This window comes from Megascapheus bottae, chromosome 1, assembly GCF_031878675.1.
Source record: "Megascapheus bottae isolate mThoBot1 chromosome 1, mThoBot2.hap1, whole genome shotgun sequence".
NCBI lineage: Eukaryota > Metazoa > Chordata > Mammalia > Rodentia > Geomyidae > Megascapheus > Megascapheus bottae.
In genome coordinates, this window is record NC_143509.1 from 9,176,109 (window position 1) to 9,196,365 (window position 20,257).

Genomic DNA, 20,257 nt, shown 5'->3' on the forward strand with positions numbered 1-20,257 from the left:
TCTGCTCCTCCTCCTATTTCTCCTTTTTCTCCTCTTCTTCTTCCTCCTCCCCCTCCTCCTTTCAGAGAGCCTTTAGGAGAACTTTGGAAACTGGTTTGAACCACTTATATCCTGCTACATTTGGTGAACCACAAACGAAAATGAAAAGCACAGTAGGTAAAGAATTCTCCATTACATACACTGGTACCCCTAACCTTCAACCCCTACCTGCAAATTCACTGATGACATACACTTTGTCTCCAAGTCCTTCACCACCCATCCTGCCCCACTCAGTTGCTTAAGCTGCTTCTCTCTTCAGCTATGGCCCAGGTGGACAGATCTGAGGACCCCAGATCTGGTGCCCAGCGTAAGTCCAGCCTCTGTCCTCAGAAAAGAGATGAAGACACAGAAGGAGCAGAGATGGTGGTGATGAGGAGACAGATATAGGACCAGTGTCCTGGAGACAGGAGAGGGAAGGCTCATCCTTGACTGTTATATGGCCTTGGAGGATTAATACCCACAGGTCACAATTAACCAACCTGTGTGTATTTGCAGGCCAAGTGTCTGGACATTTCAAACACAGGCATGACAGAATCATAAAAAATTTCCATGACTCATGGCCGGGAGTGTGCCCTAGGGTAGCATGCTCGTGTAGCATGCACAGAGCTCTATCTTTGATTCCCTGGCGTCATGTACACAGAAAAATCCAGAAGTGGTGCTGTAACTCAAGTGGCAGAGCACCAGCCTTGAGCAAAATGTGTCCAAGGACAATGCCCAGGCCCTGAGTTCAAGCACACAGACTGACAAAAAAAAAAGAAAATATTTTTAGTAGTTGTGCACTGGTTTCTTTATTAGCATGACTATTATTAATTTCTTGTACTAAGATGTTACAGTTCAACATATCAGTTTGTGAGAAAAATGAATTTTGGTTGTTTACACCCTTTCTGTTTCACCAACTCTCCCAACCGCAATAATATCTTCAATATTCTATTTTTAAATAAATATTTTAATTACATTAATGTATTTGTACCAAGGAGTTGACACTCAATAGAGCAGTTGGTGAACACAGTGTATCTTGATCCATATCACCAGTTTTATTCTACTTCATTCTACCCAAACTCCCCTCCCTTCAACTGTCTTAATTTTGTAGGGTATGTATGGATTTTTCAATAACATTTCCCCTCTTCTCACTTCAGTATACTATCCTATGTCTTATCCTCTACATTTCCAGTACGTTATTTTCTTTTTTTCTTCATATTTTTATTTTAATTAATGGAAGGGTTACATTATATTCACCAGATAGAAGGTGCATTAATTCACACACATTGATACCCTTTCTTATGTCTTGGTGCCCATTTCCCTCCCCCTTCCCCCAACTCTCACCTTGTTTTCCTCCCTTCCCTATACAATTTCAAATGACCAAATACAAATATATTCAATATATCAGATAACAAAGTGAGATACTGTAACAATATGAGATAACCAAGGGACAGCAAGAGATGAGAGATAACATAGTACGTTAAGGACAACAATCACTCATTATATGGCTTTTGTTTCTACATCCTAGAGGCCCTTTCATTTACTGTCATACTATATCCAGTACACTATTTTCTGATAATCATTTTGTTGGACGGTATTTTGGGAGTTCTAATGAATTACACCATTTAAACTCTATCCTAAATATATCAAATTTCAGTTGATACATTGGTTTTCCCTTGTCTTGAGAACATAGCTAAGAAATGTGTTTGAAATCTTCATCTCTAGACATCAATTTCTCTATTTTCCTCACATTAGGTTTATAAATTTCATTGCTCTAAGCCTTCAAAACTTTCCAGGTTCCTGGCATTCATTCTTGTGGACTGAGAGTGAGTTTTCTAAGGAATGACACAATTTAAACTCTCTCCATGAACATAGCGTGCTTTAGGGTATAAATTGGGTACCTTTGCAAATTACCCCACATGAACATAATTGTATAATTACAAATTAGATGTAACTACCACATATGAGAGAAAATATGCATCCTTAGCATCTCTGGGTCTGGCTTGACTTCATTTGAATTTTGTCCTCGAAATTTATTTCTTCACAAATGATGGAAGCTCATTCTTCCTAAAGGAGGAGGACAATTCCCTTCTGTAAATATTCTTTCTTCACTAAGAAGCAGGTTTGAGTTCTCCTTTCTCCTCTTCATCTGTTAACAACAGTACGTCCTCAGAGACTTGGAACAAACACACCAAAAATCTAACTAATCACCAGCTCTGAGCTTGTTTCTCCCATTCTACCTAACATTCAAAGTTCAAGCCCTTCATCCCTGCAGTGCTATAGTCGCAGCCTAGCTGGGTCCCCATGCGACATTTCTTCAATGGATTAGGATGGTCCCATATGATGTAGAAGAGTCCCAGGATTCACTATAGCACATGTATGGGGAATGCATTGAACTTGCTCCCCATGGAATGATCCTGCGAAGCAGAAACATAAAGGAACAAGTGCACAGAGGCCCTACAGATGTGATGATTTTTCGGGACACAGATACCCCATTACAGTGAGAAACTGATCAGCCATATGGGAGGACAGCACCATGGAAAAGAGAAAAACAAACTATATGAAGGATGTGAGGATTCTGCTGTTGGTAGTTTATCAGACATGAATGGAATCAGCCCAGAGCACCCTCATTGGGTCAATGGAGCCAAGAAATGTCATATCTAGACATAGTAAAATTCTAGTCATCCATTGGTGAGGATAGTATTTTATCACTGGGAAAGAACTGGAAAATCCTGGAAAAAATATGTTAAAGGAAGTAAGTTAGACTCAAAGAGATACAGGATCCATGTTTTCCCTTGTATGTGGAAGGTACATTTAGCTCACAAACTCCTTAGTAAATGCATCAGGTGGTATGATCTTGTATACAAATGTATTCACTGATATATGGAAGATTCAAGAAGATCTCAAATGGTGTAATTCGATAGAAAGGCAAAATCTAGGTTCAGGGAAATTAACATCAGGCAGTGGGTAGTGACAGGGTTTGGGTGGTGTCTAGGGATAGATGAGGAGAAGAAGATGGGGAGAATGCAGACACGCATGCAACGTATATCCCACAAAATTATGAAGAGTGAGTGAAGGGGTGAGTAGGGGAAGGTGATAATATGGGAGGAGTTACTTTGACCAAGATATATTATATTCGAAAACTGCTTTGGTAACTTTCAAATCCTTAGTACAACTACTTAAGGGTAATAATAATAGGGATAAAAGAACTTGTCGTTGGCAGAATATGGCGACGGTTCAGTGTTGAGTCTTTCTGTGCTCTCTCCAAGATACCAGTTCTGGCATCACAGGGGAAAGTTCATACTGCAAGATCAATCCTAAGTTAGCTTTATTACCACGGAGATCTAAGTCAGAGAGAATAAGGCACAAAACTGGCACAATAAGACAGCATGGAGCAGAGCCAGCTGCTTGGAGCCACTGTGAAGACAAAACTTTTCTCCTGAACCTGAGCAGACAGCGCTTCTCGGTAGCTCAGACCTTCCAGCTCCAGAAAGAGCCAGACCAAGCCTGCGCAAGGCCAGAGTGGTCACCCAGCGTGTCGCGGACCTGTCAGCTTCACAAAACCAGAAAACCCATCAAGTTGTGAATACCTCCATGGAACGGCATTGGGAAGGAATCCCATCCCCCACAAGCTGAAAGCAGCACCATCTTGACTGGTGGTAAAGACCCGACCAAAACAACTGGAAACTGAGAAGTGGTGCTAGCAGTGCCATCATTCAAAAGTGCAAAGATTTTTCCCAGAGGCAGCTTAGCCGGACACCAGCCCCCGATGCTAGTGCAAGTTCCTCCCCCTGGGTGTGGCCACACCCTGGTAAACAAAAAAAAAATGTTAATCTTCAGTTTGTCTTTTTGTGGGGCACAGGATAGGAAACTTGTATCTCCACTAAATTCGGGATCCAAACCCTTCAAAAAATCTTTTCTCTTGCAATTTGGCTTTGTGGTTTTTCTGATCAGTTTGTTGATTGGGCAGGAAATAAAAAACAAAACAGTGGCTTCATGAGGGGCTTTGTTTACCAGGACAGCGGCCATGCCCAGGACTTCCGATAGCGCCAGGAACACACATCCAACCAAGCTGCCTCTGGGAATACATTTGCCCTTTTGAATGATGGCGCTGCCAGCACTACTTCTCAGACTACAGTTGTTTTGGCTGGGTCTTTGCCAGCAGTCACGATGGCGCTGCTCTAGGCTGGTGGAGAAGAGGATCCCTTCCCAGTGTCTTTCTATGGAGGTACTCAAAAATTGATGGGTTTCCTGGTATTGTGCCCAGAAACTTGAAGCCTCCCCCACCCCCTGATAGCCAGAGACCAAATGTCAAAGCAAATTGCAATGAGTCGTTTATTGATGAGCTCGAGGACAGGTCTCTGTGCACTGATAGTCGAGTGCAGACTAGAGCCCCCGAGCACAAGACTACAGCCCCTTTTATACATTTTTTGGGTAGGGGGAAGGCCCCAGCAAGTAATAGCAACAAATAAATACGCCATGTGGGAAATTTATACTATAATTCCATTAAATGATTGGTGCAATACAAAGCAGGAAAGGGGTCGTGGCCAATAATTGGTCAGTCTAGCTGTCTCTCATTTTAAGAGGATGGTTTTCTGCCAGATATGAGTCGAGGGGGATCTCCATGGTAACGGACTTGTGATTGGTTGACATTTGCCCTAGTTGGCTGGCCCTCGCAAGTCCGACCTTGTAGGTACCAGATGGCTACTATCTCTAGCTCCCGGCTTGGAAGGTGTATACTCCTTACTACAGTGTAGCTCAGTCTGGGAACCAAGGACAAATGGGTGGTTGTAGATTAGCCACAAGGACAGCAGTTGCATTTCTCAGGGTTTTAGCAAGCAGATATACAGAAGCAGAAAGGCAAGTTAAGGAAATACAAGTATAAACATACAAATGAATAGAAGTATAAAAATACAAATGGCTAACATAGGTTTATAGAAAATATATAGTTATTCTCTATGCTCCTCACTGGTTCCGTGAAGCTCGCAGTTCCGCGACATGGCTGGGTGATGTCTCAGGGCTTGCGCAGGCTCAGTCTGGCTCCATCTGGCACTGGTCTGTGCTGCCAAGAAGAGCTGTGTGCTCAGGTTAAGGAGAAAGGCTTTGTCTCCGTGTTGGCTCTGAGCAGCTGGCGGCGCTCCCCACTGCCTTCTTGTTTCAGTTTTCTGCCTTTTTCCACTCTGCCTGAGATCGCTGTGGTGCTAAAGCTTACTTAATGTTGCTCTTTGGGTATGAACTTTCCCCTGTGATTCTAGAACGGGTATCTTGGAGAGAGCACAGAAACACTCACACTGAACCGCCGCGATCTTATGCCACTGACAAGTTTTTTTCCTGATTATTATTACTATTATTATTATTATTATTATTATTATTATTTTAAGTAGTTGTACTAAGGATTTGACAGTTACCAAAGCAATTTTTGAATATAATATATCTCCATCAATGTCACTTCTCCAAAAATGTCACCTTCCCCTACTCATGCCTTCACTCTCTCTTCGCTCCTAACTTTTTAATGACCCATCTACTTCTTTCAATTTCACTGCGAGAAATCATACAACACAAAGCTTTGACTTCTCCCCCATATTAAGGTCAAACTTGAGAGCACATATTCCTATTATAGTAGAAGGACAGTGACATATGTCTTAAGAAAACTCCCTATTTATTTCTACAAAATGAAGAATTCATCATTATGTTTGAGTATCAGAAAATGGGGTAATGGAAATCTAGATGGTAGGACAGAAGATGATAGAAGAATGAAGACAGAAGGGGGAAAATGTTATTAAAGATTTTATACATACCCTTCAAAATGAAGACAATTTAAGGAAGGGGAGTTTGAGTAGAATGAAGGAGAATGAAAGTGTTGATAAGGATCAAGATGCATTGTGTTCATCAACTGTTTTATTGAGTGGAAACTCCTTGGACAATTACTTTAATGTAATTCAAATGTTTCTCTTTTTAAAAAAATCGAATATTGAACATATTGTTGAAGTTGCGACAGTTGGGGAGACAGAAAGGGTGTCAACAACCAAAATACATTGTACTCACAAACTGATATGTAGAACTGTAACCTCTAGGTACAAGAAATTAATACTAATATGGTAATGAAGAAACCAGTTCACAACTGCTTAAAATTCTATTCTTTTTTTATTGCCAGTCCAGTGGCTTGAGCTCAGGGCCAGGGCATTGTCCTTGAACACATTTTTCTCAATGACACTATTCTTCCACTTGAGTCACAGCACAACTTCTGGGTTTTTTTTTCTGTTTATGAGTTTCAAGGGAATCGAATGTAGGGCTCTGTGCATAATAGGCGAGGACACTACTCTAGGCCACACTACTGGCCACATGTCATGTATTGTTTTCATGATTCTGCCATCCCTGTGTTGGAAATGTCCAGAGACTTGGCCTATTAATACACACAGTTTGGTTAATTGTGACCTCTGGGTCTTAATCCTTCAAGGCCATGTAGAAGCCAAGGATGAACCGTCACTTTCCTGTCTCCAGGACATTGGTCCTATATCTGTCTCCTCATCACCACCATCTCTGCTCCTTCTGTGTCTTCATCTCTCTCCTGAGGGCAGAGGCTGGACTTCGGCTGAGCACCAGATATGGGGTGCTCAGATCTGTCTACCTGGGCCATAGCTGAAGAGGGAAGCAGCTTAAACAATAGAGTGGGGCGGGATGGGTGGTGAAGGAATGTCTTCTCTGCAGCATGAAGACAGGTAGGATGGTTTGGGCTTCACAGGTGGGGAGGATGCTCTTGTAAAACCTTACACACAAGGAGTCGGGAAAGTGTATGTCAGTGAATTTGCAGGTAGGGTTTGAAAGTTAGGGGTAACAGTATATGTAAAGGAGAATTCTATACCTACTGCTTTTCATTCTCATTTGTGGGTCACCAAATGTAGCAGCATATACATAGTTCAAACCACTTACCTAAGTTCCTGGAGGTCCTTTCATTTTGCCTCCTCCTAACTTCCTGCTTTTTGCTAGTTAATTGAAAACAAGAGTTTCTCAGAATTCCCTGCCACGGACTGGCTTCCATCTGTGAATCTCAGACCTCAGCCTCTGTAATAATTAGGAATAGAAGTGTGAGCCACCTGCCCCTGGAACACTGTACATTTTTAAGGAGCAGGCTGTTTCAGCTTCCTCCTATTCGTGTGGTTAAATTATAGAGAGGAGTTGTTCCATCACAATCTTTTCCTGACCCACTTTACTCAATTTGTGTGTGCATTGATGCACATGACCCAATGTGTATTCATATATTCTGAAAATTGAGATTTAATTTCTATGGTTTTGAGAAGGACAAATACCTTTTGCTTTTGTGAGCCTGTCTTATTTCACCCAATATCACATTTCCAGGCCTGCCCATTTTCCTACAAATGCCATAATATCAGAAGAGGCAAGTCCAGAGGAATCAGAAGTAGATTCCTGCCTGCCTGATGAAAGAATAGAGATGAATAAGGAGTGACTGTCCATGGGATTGGATTTTCTTTTCAGTGGGATAAAAATATTCACTGCACTAATGGATGGGAAAGTGCTTTGTTCTCCTAACTCAATATTGCTCTAGGGGCTTGAACTACTGCTGGCTCTTCCCCCAGGGTAATCTTTCTGAAATCCTCCAGCCCAGATTACAACCCAGAATCTCAATCTACACATAAAATCCCACTATCCCACCCTGTCAGTGGATGGCCTTCGAAGAACCTAGGGCAGGGCTCTGGCTCCCAAAAATAGGCCCCTAGTCAGAGACATGCATCATAAACATGTAAAACTCTTAGATCCCTTCTGCTGCCCTAGAACCTGCTCCTCCACACTGCAAAAGGGTGGGCTGTACTGTCAGGTGATCTTTCTGTAGCCAGCCTTTAAGTTCTTGGTTTTCCAACACAGCTGTGTGTCACTGGGCAGACATGTACCCAAAAGACAGGAATAGGCATCACAGAGTGAAAAAATTCTAGAAGTAAATCATTGCCACAGTTCACAAACCATAAAATAGTGTACTTCATAGGTGGTACATGGTTCAAACTTGTAAATACTTGAGTTTCAAATATTTAGAGCTGAAAATACCTGAACAATTGTTTTCCTTTGTATCAAGACATTTTTTGAGCAGATGTCCAGATGACAAAGAAGCACAAAGTCTAACCCACGTTACAGATTTCCTTCTCCTGAGAATCTCAAAGGATCCAAAATTACAATCCATGCTCTTTGGGCTCTTCGTGTCCATGTACCTGATCTCTGTGCTCAGAAATCTGCTCATCATCCTGCCGGTCAGCTCTGACCCCCAACTTCACACCCCCATGTACTTCTTCCTCTCCATCCTCTCCTTCGATAACATCTGCTTCATCTCCTCCACTGTCCCCAAGATGCTAGTGAACCTGCAGAGTCACAGCAGAGCCATCTCCTATGCAGGCTGCCTCACACAGATGTGTTTCTACATCTTTTTTTTGCTTTATGTATGTTATGTTTCTTACTGTGATGGCCTATGACCGCTTTGTGGCCATCTGTCACCCTCTGAATTACCCTCTCCTCATGAACCCTCGTCTCTGTGTCTCCTTGGTTCTGCTGTCCCTTGTTGTTAGCTTCTTGGAAGGACAGCTGCACGTGTGGATGGCACTGAGGATGACCGATTTCAAGGAACTGGAAATACCAAATTTCTTCTGTGACCCTTCTCAAATTCTGGATCTTTCCTGTAGAGACACACTCTCAAACGATGTCTTCAAACCTTTTGTTGCTATCATTTATGGATTTCCTACAATCTTTGGAATTCTTCTCTCTTACTATAAAATTATTTCTTCAGTGCTGAGAATTCCATCATCAGGAGGGAAGTACAAAGCCTTCTCCACCTGTGGCTCTCCCCTGTCAGTGGTGTGTTTATTCTTTGGGACATCATTGGGTGTTTATGTTGATTTAGCTGTGTCACATTCTTTCAGGGGCAGTGCTGTGTCCTCAGTGATGTACACTGTGGTCACTCCTTTCCTGAACCCCTTCATCTACAGCCTGAGGAACAGGGACCTCAAAAGTGTCCTGATCAGCCTGTTCAAACCAGGAGCTGATGTCAGGATGTAGGAAATCCATCTGTAATATGGTTTTGCATTGGAAGAAAATTTAACCCAAATTCCTGTAAATCCCTACCTGTCTCTGCACATTCTTTGTATTTGTCTGGTTTCATCAGTATAATTGATGACACAGGAGCACTAGAGAAAATTCCTGGTTATGTCAAGGATATTCATGAGTAGGGATTCAACTGTTTTAAATGCATAAAATTTTAGTTTGTAAAGATGACACATGCCTGGGGATGACATTCCAACTGAACTTTACAGTGGTTGAGATATGACGTTTCTTGTCATTGTTATTTTACCTGAATAAAATTGGAGAAAACCAGATTATTTTGGTTTTGGTAGCACTGGTGTTTGAACTTGGGGCTTTCTCATTTCTTGGAAAATGATTTACAACCAACACGTTGTTTTTAGTTATTTTATACATAGGTTCCAGGGATTTTTTTTTGAGGTTCAAGGCGATGAACTCAGCGTGAGTGCGTTCCCTGAGCTCTTTAGATCAAGTCCAAGCCCATCTTTGACCAAAGCCCCACTTGACATTTTCTAGAGGCAATTTTGAGATAAAAGTCTCAAGTCCTTTTTTGCCCAGGCTGGTTTTGGACCTTAATCCCCAGATCTAAGTCACTCGAGTAGCTGGGATTATTGGCTTGAACAACCCCACAAGCATGGATCTAGTGCTTGTTAATGAACAGGACCAGCCAGATGCCCAGATTTCAGGGATGAGCCTCTAGTTCCGGACTATTAAAAGTAAGGTGGGTGTTGTTTTTGAGGTTTCCTTATTTTTTTTGTTAGTTTGTTTGAAGCAGTGCTGGTGCTTGAACTCAGGGTCTGGACACTGTCCCTGAGCTTTTTTGCTCAGGTCTATTCTTCTACTACTTGATGCGTAACTGCACTTCTGAGTGTGTGTGTGTGCGTGTGTGTGTGTGTGTGTGTGTGTATCTTTAATTGGAACTCAAATTCTGATGGATTTTCCAGCCCTAGATGGCTTTGAAACTGAAATTCTGAAGTCTCTGATCCTGAGTCTTTTGGCTATTCTGTGTGAACCACAGGCACAGAGCTAAACCTGATTTTCTTCATAGAAACCATTAAATGATTAGTATTTGTGACTGGGTAGGAAAGTGAGTACATACGCTATCTTATGTTACAGAAGGTTTATTGATTTAGAGAATATGTTTGAGACAAATAATATGATGTAAGATCAATAATGTAAAATGTATTTTTTTAATTATCGGGAGAAGAATGTGTGCTGATATCATTTGTGTGCTTGCCTCTCCACACATACTTAACTGAAACAGTTTTACAATAGTTTGTATTTCAAAGAAGTCACTGATGATAGATAGTTAAAGACTATACCATTTAATAATTTGACTAAGCTACTTTTTCTCTTTAACACTTTTTCTCTTAACTTCCTTGTAGAAACACATTTCAGATTAGCAAGTCCATACACTTGTACAAAGTATCCTCATCAGATTCATCTCTTCCATCATTCTTCTATTCCACCTATCCTTTCACCAATGTGCACATTGCGATCCAAATTTCATTTTTTACACACATAAACATGGATTATCATGACTGCATTCTCCTATGGCTACTTGTTTCCATTCATTCTTATACCTCCTAATGGAACCCCACTCAAGACAGTGATATTCAGAATATTTCTGTTGTTAAATTGTCTGGGGACGACTCAAAAGTCTTACACCTTGGAATTGCATTCCTCTATATGCTATAATTTGCCACATTTTGCCAGTCCTGAGTCTTACACACATGGTCTGGACACTGTCCTTGGGCTTTGTCAAGGCTAGAGCTCAAGGCCACTTGAGCCACAGCACCACATCCAACTTTTTTTTCTATTGAGGAATCAAATCCAGATTTTCATGTATGCTAGGCTTACAGTCCATCACCAGGGCAAATTCCTGGCCCTAATTAGCCATATTTTTGCTGCTGTCATCTAGGCATAGAACTTGGAAGCTTTGTTTTCCAGAGAAGAAATATAAAATCTATTGTTTGGAACATTTTTTTACCTCTCATCGATGTTAGTGACTTTATTTGGATTTGTAAGATTTGGATTAATTTTTCAAATTGTGAGTTCTGCCAATCAGGGTCCATGATGGTAGGAGAGCCTGTCATCAGCCTGTCCTATGGCATCTCATTAAATCTCCAACACCGTATAATCCTGCAGCTGGAAATCCTCCATGTCCACCTATACAAAATACATTCTGTGAGATTCTTTTTCCTTTTCTTTTCTTCTTTATCAATCCTGGAGCCTGAACTGAGCGCTGGGGCACTGTCCTTGGGCTTTCTCAAGGCTAGTGCTCTACGACTTGAGACATAGCCACTTCTTCCTTTTTCTCTCAATGTGGTATCAAAGAATCAAACCCATAGCTTTGTGCATGCTAGGCAAGCAGTGTAACACCTAAGCATGCTCTCAGCCCTGCATAATCCATTCTGAAGAGAGAAAGCTGTGTTTTTTGTTCAGCTGTGGAGCTTAACTTGGGGCCTATGCACTGTCCCTGGGCCTCTTATTCTCAAGAACAGTGCTCTCTCACTTGAGGCATTTAGGTTGAGTAAACTGGAAAAAAGCTTTGTTTACTTTTTCATCTATTTTTATTGTAAATAAAAGAAGGGTTACATTATATTCACCAGACAGAAGGTACATTACTTCACAAACATTTATACACATTTTCATGTCTGGGTCCCCATTTCACTCCCCACACTTCCACCCCTCATCAGTTTTCCCTGTTCCCTATCTGATGTCAAATAACTAACTAAGCATATATACAATATATTAGATAATAAGGTAAAATACTGTAACAATATGAGATAACCAAGGGATAGCAAAAGAGATGAGAAATAATCAGTAGAAACCTTGGGATCTCCTGGCAGAGATTTACATTACAGCAAAACCTAGATACATAAGGCCATATATTATGACACTAATTGAAAGGAACTCCAGGACATAGGAAAAAAAGCCATATAATGAGTGATTGTTTTCTTAAAGTATAGTTTATTTTGGGTACCTATGGTTCACACCTGTGTTCCTAGCTATTCAAGGCACTGAGATCTTAGGATCCCAGTTCGAAGCCAACAGAGGCAACAAAGGCCATGAGAAACTTATCTCCAATTAACCATCAAAGAGCCAAAAGTAGAGATGTGATTCAAGGGGTAGAAAGAGAAGAAAAATCTCAGTGAAGTTCCCAGAATCTGAATACAAGTCCTTCAGCTATCACAGAAAGAAAGAAAAAGAAAGAAAGAAAGAAAGAAAGAAAGAAAGAAAGAAAGAAAGAAAGAAAGAAAGAAAGAAAGGAAAGAAGGAAGAAAGGAAGAAAAGGAAGAAAAGGAAGGAACCAAGATAGGAATTAGAAAACCAGGAAGAAGAACCAGGATGAAGAAATGAAATCTCCTTAGATATATACGGCTCAGCATAGTATTTTCTATTGCTGAATTATCTGTATGAATTAAGGGTGAGAAACCAATTGTCTATGTTTTCCAGAACGTTTACAAGGATCATATCTTCAGAAAATGTCACTATTTCTTTATTAATAAAGAAAGTATACATGGGTGTTTCTTTATAGATTGGATGAGATTGAGTTTCACCAACCAGAATGAATTCTGTGGATTTTTCTCCAGTGATTTTGGAAGAGGAGCCTCTATTGTTCTTTGATCCAAAAACATTCCATATAATGTTCCTTTTCTTTCTTTTTTTTCTTTCTTTCTTTCTTTCTTTCTTTCTTTCTTTCTTTCTTTCTTTTTCTATTTCTTTCTGTCTCTCTTTCTTTTTCTTTCATGATTCTTTGTTTATTTGTGATAGTCCTGGGGATTGAACTCAGGGTCTGGGCTCTATCCTGAGCCTCTCTGTTCTCAAAGCTAGCACTCTACCACTTGAAGCCACAGGATCACTTACAGAGTCTTCTGTGTATGTGGTACAGAGTCGGTCAACCTAGTGCTTCCTACTTGCTAGGCAAGCATTCTACCCGTAAGCCACATGCACAGCCCCTTCTATTCTGATACAGTTGAATGTCTAACATGAGTACCTAGAAGTTGACTGAAATGAGGAATGTGGAATAGAGTACCATTTTACAAATATACATATAAAGACCTTCTGGATTTCAGGTGACTATGAACAAATGTATTGACAAACAATGGACTATACAGGGGATGATTCCAATGGTGTGATTCTTTGAGCCATGAACTTATTAGGTAACCTAAAAAATATGAAGTAGCTTGTACTTGAAATGTTGGGGATGGGGATCAAGCCAAGAGGAAGTGTGTAGAAGGGTGAAGATGGAATGGTAAGGGAGAAAACACTCATGATATTCAGTAAGCATATTCAATATTCCATTATATGTGAAAATGAAAGTAGGATAATCAGGGGATGTGTAGGGTTTAGAGATATGGGTGTGTCCTGATGTCAGTTATGGAATCTGCTATAGCATACTACCACGTGCATTTAACTGACAATTCTAAATAAAATTTTGCATTTCACACTAGTTATTGATGAGAGTTAAATATAAGTTACATTCTGTTTTTAACCTTTTTTGTGCTGGTCCTTGTGGTTGAACTCAGGGATTAGACACTGCCCATGAGCTTTTTGGCTCAAGTCCAGTGCTCTACACCTTGAGCCACAGTGCCATTTCCAGCCATTGCTGAGTTGTTTATTGGAGATCAGAGTCTCACAGACTTTCCTGCCCATGCTGGCTTACAAGCCTGATCTTGTAACTATAAAAGCATAACGAAAGAAATTACAGAAGACACTAGGAAAGGGAAAGACCTCCCATGATCATGGATAGGGAGAACCAACATAATGAAAATGGCTATACTGCCTAAATTGATATAAAATTCAATGCAATCCCCATCAAAATCCCAAAAACATTCTTTACTGAAATAGAAGATATAATCCAAGGATACATATGGAACAAGAAATGACCTAGAATAGCCAAAACAATTCTAGGTGGTATTACAACCAGACTTAAACTCTACTATAGATCCATAATAACAAAAACCGCTTGATATTGGCACAAAAACAGACGAGAAGATCAGTGAACAGAATAGAAGACCCAGAAATAGAACCACATATCTATAGTCAATTTGTATTTGACAAAGGAGCCAAAGATATACAGTGGAACAAACACAGTCTATTCAATTATTGGTGTTGGGAAAACTGTGCAGCCACTTGCAGAAAACCAAAAATTCACCCTAACCTTTCGCCATGCACAAGCATTAACTGAAAGTGGATTAGAGACCTCAACGTCAGACTGGAAACTGAAACTGCTACATGATAAAGTAGTAGAGACACTGGAACTCATAGGCAAAGGAAAAAGATCCCTGAACAGAATCCCAGGGTCTCAACAGATTGGAGGGAGACACGATAAATGGGACTATCTAAAATTATTGTCATTTTCACGATGTTGATTCTTCCAATCCATGAGCATGGGAGGTTTTTCCATTTCCTCAGTTTTGCATTTATTTCCTTTTTCAGGGCTTTAAAGTTTTCATCACAAAGGTCCTTTATATTCTTAGTTAATTCCTAGGTAGATGCCCTACTGCAGATGAATGGATACAGAAAATGTGATATATATATATACACATATATATATATGTATGTGTACAATGGAATTCTACATAGCCAAGAGACAGTATAAAATAATGGCATTCACAGGGAAGTGGATGAATCTAGAGAGAATCATGTTGAGTGAGACAAGTGAAGACCAAAAGAATAAAAGGCGCATGGTGTTCTTAATGTGTGGCTATTAGATCCAAAGAGTAGAAGAACGAGGACACAATATTTGCATACCCAATGCTATGGATATGGTAATGGAATTATAAACATAACTATATAGACATAAAAACCTATGACTTTATAGACATAATGTTTTATTTCATAAATTAATATGTTTCAGTGACATACAAACTCTTAGCCTAATTTTGATTAAATTCTAAAAACTAAGTCCCAGTGATTGTATATAGAGATTCCCTTCTTGAACATTTGTTTGTTAAACTTGTTATTTCAAATATGATCTTAAAATCAATATTAGTAAAATCTTTGATTAAAAAAAAATCCTGATCTTTCAATCACAGCACCCTGAGTAGCTAGGATGACAGATGTGAGCCAGCAGTGCAGCCTCGTTGTGGAGATATTAATTCTTCACTTGTTTGTAGACAGAACTTTCCATTTAAGACATTCATGTACATGTACAACTCATCTTAAACCCAATCATACCTTCCAAAATACTCCCTCTCCCCTCCCCCACCTGCCACATTAATATCCACACTTCCTTTTATACATGCACATTGAGTATGGTGACAAAATTCTCTCACTGTCGGTTCAATGATTCCATGTGATTTATTACTTCCTGCTAGTCCCCTATTCAAGACACTGACATTCTAGATATTTCCTTTATGAACTGTCTAGGAACTGTCCGAAGAGTTTGCAATGCAGAATACCCTTCCTGTATAGTCTATAATTACCCATACTTTTCATCTTGTCATCTTTGCATAGACAGACCAGTTTCATTTACCAAAGGATATGCTTCAAATCTATACTTTAAGGCATTTGTTCTCCCTCACCCCCCTCCATGTTATGGGTTGCCTAGAGATGATTTGTTTGGCATCAGTTTGCAAATTGTGAGCTCTGTGAATTGTGCATCCACAATCATAGAAGTGCCTATTACCAGCCAGTCCCCTGACATCTCCCTAAATATTTCCAATGCAATATTAGCCCCAGTTGGAAATTCTCCTGTGTTGCCCTACTCATGGTCCACTGTGAGGATTGAGCCTGAGGTTTTCATACACTGCAGGCATGGAACAATCTTTTCATCTGTACTTCATGGACATGACACAACAGAGAAGCAGCACAACCAAGTGTGGAGTGAGTGTACCATACAATTCATACAAGCATGCTTTCTGCAAGATTCCTGGTGATTTAGAGTTTTCCTTCTTGTCAAATGCCTTGTTTCCTAACTGAAGAGCTAACAGCTGCAAGGACTGCTTGAATATAATGAAGACAAGCCAGTAATTTGGTATCCTGTTAGAGGAGCCTCAGGAATAGCAGTAGGGAAGAATGTAAAAATTATTAATCTGTTCTATAGAAGGTCACAGGATTCTTACTTAAAATCTCTTATTGTTTACTGCAGTCTGTCTAGTTATCTAATAGAATATGACTGAACACTCAATTCATATGGAAGTGGTGGTAGATGGTTAAATAAAAAAACAGTGTGAATCTAACTTTCTATTTGTCTATTGTCACCGAATATTAAATACTGGAAAGTGGTGTGATGGGCTTTGTTAGTCCCCCAGTGAGAATCTGAACATCTGTCTCATTTCTCTCTGACTTCCAGAAAGAGAACACTAATTTCTTCTCTAGGGGATTATTGACTGATCACAAAACAGCCACCGGGGTCACAGCTAGCAACCAGTATAGGAAGTGCAATAATCAGATAGATGATTGAAAAGGAAGAAACCCAGTAACAAAACGTCAACCAACATTGCCTACATTACAGGAATCCCTTGCTCCACTGTCAGAAAATTCCTCAATTCCTGAAATTACTTCAGGAAGAAGTAGATGTCATATTGGAGATCTTGATTTATTTATATGTAGGAGACTGAAGAGTTCGTGTTGTTCTTTTTAAAAATTATGCTATAGTCCAAGGCCTGGTGCCTCACACCTGGAATCCTAGCTACTCAACAGGCTGAGTTTTGTGGATAGAGGTTCAGAGCCAGCCTGGGCAGCAAAACCTGTGAGCTCTCATCTCCAATTAGCTACCAGGAAGCCAAAAATGGAGTTCCTTACTCAAGTGTTTGAGCTTTCCTTTGGGCAGGAAAGCCTCCAGGTCAGTACCCAAGCTCGGAGTCAGAATCCTAGGACACAGATGGACACAAAGTCAGAGAAAGAGAGAGAGAGAGACAGAGAGACAGAGAGACAGAGAGATACAGAGAGAGTCAGAGAGAGAAAGAGAGAGAGAGGAGAGAGAGAGAAAGAGAGAGAGAGAGAAAGAGAGAGAGACACATGCACACACAGAGACACAGAGACACAGAGAGAGACACAGAGAGGCAGAGAGACCGAGAGACAGAGACAGAGACAGAGACAGAGACAAAGACAGAGAAAGACAGACAGAGACAGAGAAAGACAGAGACAGAGAAAGACAGAGAGAAAAGGGGGGGATGGAGGGAAACAAAGATGAAACTTAGAAAAAAAAGCAAGGATGAAAAAATCTCCTGGGGTATTGCAGACATGGTAGAGGATTTTCTAGTCCTGAACTCTTGATGTGAATTTGCTAAGGATCATGTAGCTCTGTATATTTTACAGAGTTTTCATGAGTAGGACAATTCGAATTTTTCACCATGGCCCTATTCTCTATTTCCGTATCATAATATGAAGCATGTAGGCATGCTTCTTACAGATTGGATGAAAATGAATTTTACAGATTAAAAAAATCATACCTGTGAAGTAGACTGTAATAAAGAATAAGCTGTATTTCCTGTGATAAGAAAACACTGCCTATAATGTCCTGACACAGTTGAGTATTTAAAATGAATACCGGAAAGGGAATCAATGAGAAAGAAAAAAATCTAGGATGATTGGGTTTGTGATAACTGAAAAGTATCGGACAGAATGTTGTTATGAACTGTGCATATTTGAGTTCAGAATGATTGTTGAATTCTGATTTCTTCATTAAGTATTGCTCTTTCTTTATATCGAAGATCTCCAACTAATGCAGAGATGTGTAATCTAACACACATCTCAGAATTTTACCTCCTGGGACTCTCAGATGACCCTGAGATACAACTCATGCTCTTTGGGCTCTTCCTGTCCATGTACCTGATCACTGTGGTCGGAAATCTGCTCATCATCCTGGCTGTCACCTCTGACCCTCTCCTCCACACCCCCATGTACTTCTGCCTCTCCAACCTGTCCGTAGCTGACATTGGCTTCACCTCCACCACAGTCCCCAAGATGCTGGTGGACATCCAGACTCACAGCAGAGCCATCTCCTATGTGGGGTGCCTCACACAGATATGTATTTTTCTCATTTTTTGTTTTATGGATGTTTTGCTTCTTAGTGCCATGGCCTATGACCGTTTTGTGGCCATCTGTCACCCCCTGAATTACCCACTCATCATGAACTGTCTTCTTTGTGTCTCCTTGCATCTGCTGTCATTTGTCGCCAGCACCTTGGAAGGACAACTGCATGTGTGAATGGTGTTACAGATGACCGATTTCAAGCAATTGGAAATCCCAAGTTTCTTCTGTGACCCTTCTCAAGTGCTGGATCTTTCCTGTGAGCAGACATTCACAAGTAATTTATTTAAATACCTTATTGGTACCATATACCATTTCCTTCCTGTCTTAGGGATCCTTTTCTCTTACTACAAGATTATTTCTTCTGTACTGAGAATGTTGTCTTCAAGCCGGAAGTACAAAGCCTTCTCCACACGTGGTTCTCACCTGTCCGTGGTCTGCTTATTCTTTGGGACAGCATTTCGTGTCTACTTTGAGTCAGCTGTGTCACATTCTCCCAAGGGCAGCGCTGTGTTCTCAGCAATGTACACAGTGGTCACTCCTCTCCTGAACCCTTTCATCTACAGCCTGAGGAACAGGGACCTCAAAAGTGACCTGAGGAGGTTGTATAAACCAGGAGCTGACACCAGCAGGTAGGAAGTTCATTTGTTATGTGGTTTTGACAGAAGCAAGAATCTTCAGCATATAGTCCTATAAATTCTACCTGTCTGAACACTGTATGCTTCTAGTTTAATTAGTACAATCCATTAGCAGTGGAAAACCATTCTGGCTATGTCAGGATGGATTCCTTAAGGAGGAATATATCTTTGTAATGTTTAAATTGTTAGTTTGTAAAGAATGATGAATGTTTACAGATGTTAGTCCCAACATTGCAAGGATTGAGTGGCAAATTTTGTAATATGTACATTTTACCTCAATACTATTGGACAGACTTTGAAGGCAGAACATGTTATTTTGTAGCCAGCTATCCCATCCTGCCCTTTACCTTGAGTTAATTTAAAAATTATAAACTAGTGCCTTAATTTTTCCCCTGATGACTTCTGTTACTTTAAAGGTGTTATATAAATGGGCTACCATTACATAAGTCAGGCAAAGAGTGCATTTCATTCTGGATAATGTAATTCCTAATTTCCCACTGTCCCAGTTCTTCCTTCCCATCATGACCTATGAGTTTTAAATTCAATTACAACACACACAGAGAGCAAAAAGTCAATCTATGGCTCAAGAAGTAGAAAAATAGCCCGGAGGAAAAAAATCAGGGCAAGTGTCCACATACTGAGTTCAAAACCCAGGAATGGTACAAACCAAGATGCAAAGAAGGAAGGAAAGAACAAAAATCATCCACTTTACTTTTATGAGCCAGCAGTTAGAGGCTCATCCCTGAGATATAAGCATCCGGGCAGACCTGAGCATTAAAAAGTCCTAGATCATACTTGCTTCGGCACCACATATACTAAAATTGGAACTATACAGAGAAGATTAGCAGGGCCCCTGCGCAAGGATGACACGCAAATTTGTGAAGCTCTCCATATTTTTACAGTTGCTGGTGGGGTTGTGGCGAAAAAGGAACCCTACTACACTGCTGGTGGGAATGCAGACTAGTTCAGCCACTCTGGAAAGCAGTATGGAGGTTTCTTAAAGAACTGAAAATAGACCTTCCCTACGATCCTGCCATACCACTTCTGGGCATCTATCATAAACATCATGACCCAAGATATTACAAGGACACCTGCTCAGCTATGTTCATCTCTGCACTATTCGCAATAGCAAGGTGATGGAAACAATGCAGATGCCCTACTGCAGGTTATTGGATATGGAAAATGTGGTATACATACACAATGGAATTCTACAACGACAACAGACAAGATAAAACAATGGCATTCGCAGGGATATGGATGAACCTAGAGCGAATCATGTTGAATGAGACAAGTCAAGACCTAAGGAACAAAAGGCACATGGTATCCCTAATATGTGGCTATTTAGTCCAAAGAGTACAAGAGCAAGGACACAATATTTGCATACCCAATGCTATGGACATGGTAATGGAAATATAAACATAACTATATAGACATAAAAATCTATGACTCTATAGACATAATGTCTTATTTCTTAAATTAATATGTTTCTATGACATACAAAACCTTTGCCTAATTTTGATTAAGGTCTACATACTAAG

General features: G+C 40.3%; 1 non-coding gene across 1 annotated transcript; it reads left to right on the forward strand.

Moving 5' to 3' along the window:
* The first annotated feature begins 19,514 nt into the window (after positions 1-19,514).
* LOC150068316 (U6 spliceosomal RNA) lies at positions 19,515-19,617 on the forward strand. The gene has a single exon (XR_016538672.1). It is a non-coding gene; the product is annotated as a U6 spliceosomal RNA (small nuclear RNA).
* The last annotated feature ends 640 nt before the right edge of the window (positions 19,618-20,257 follow it).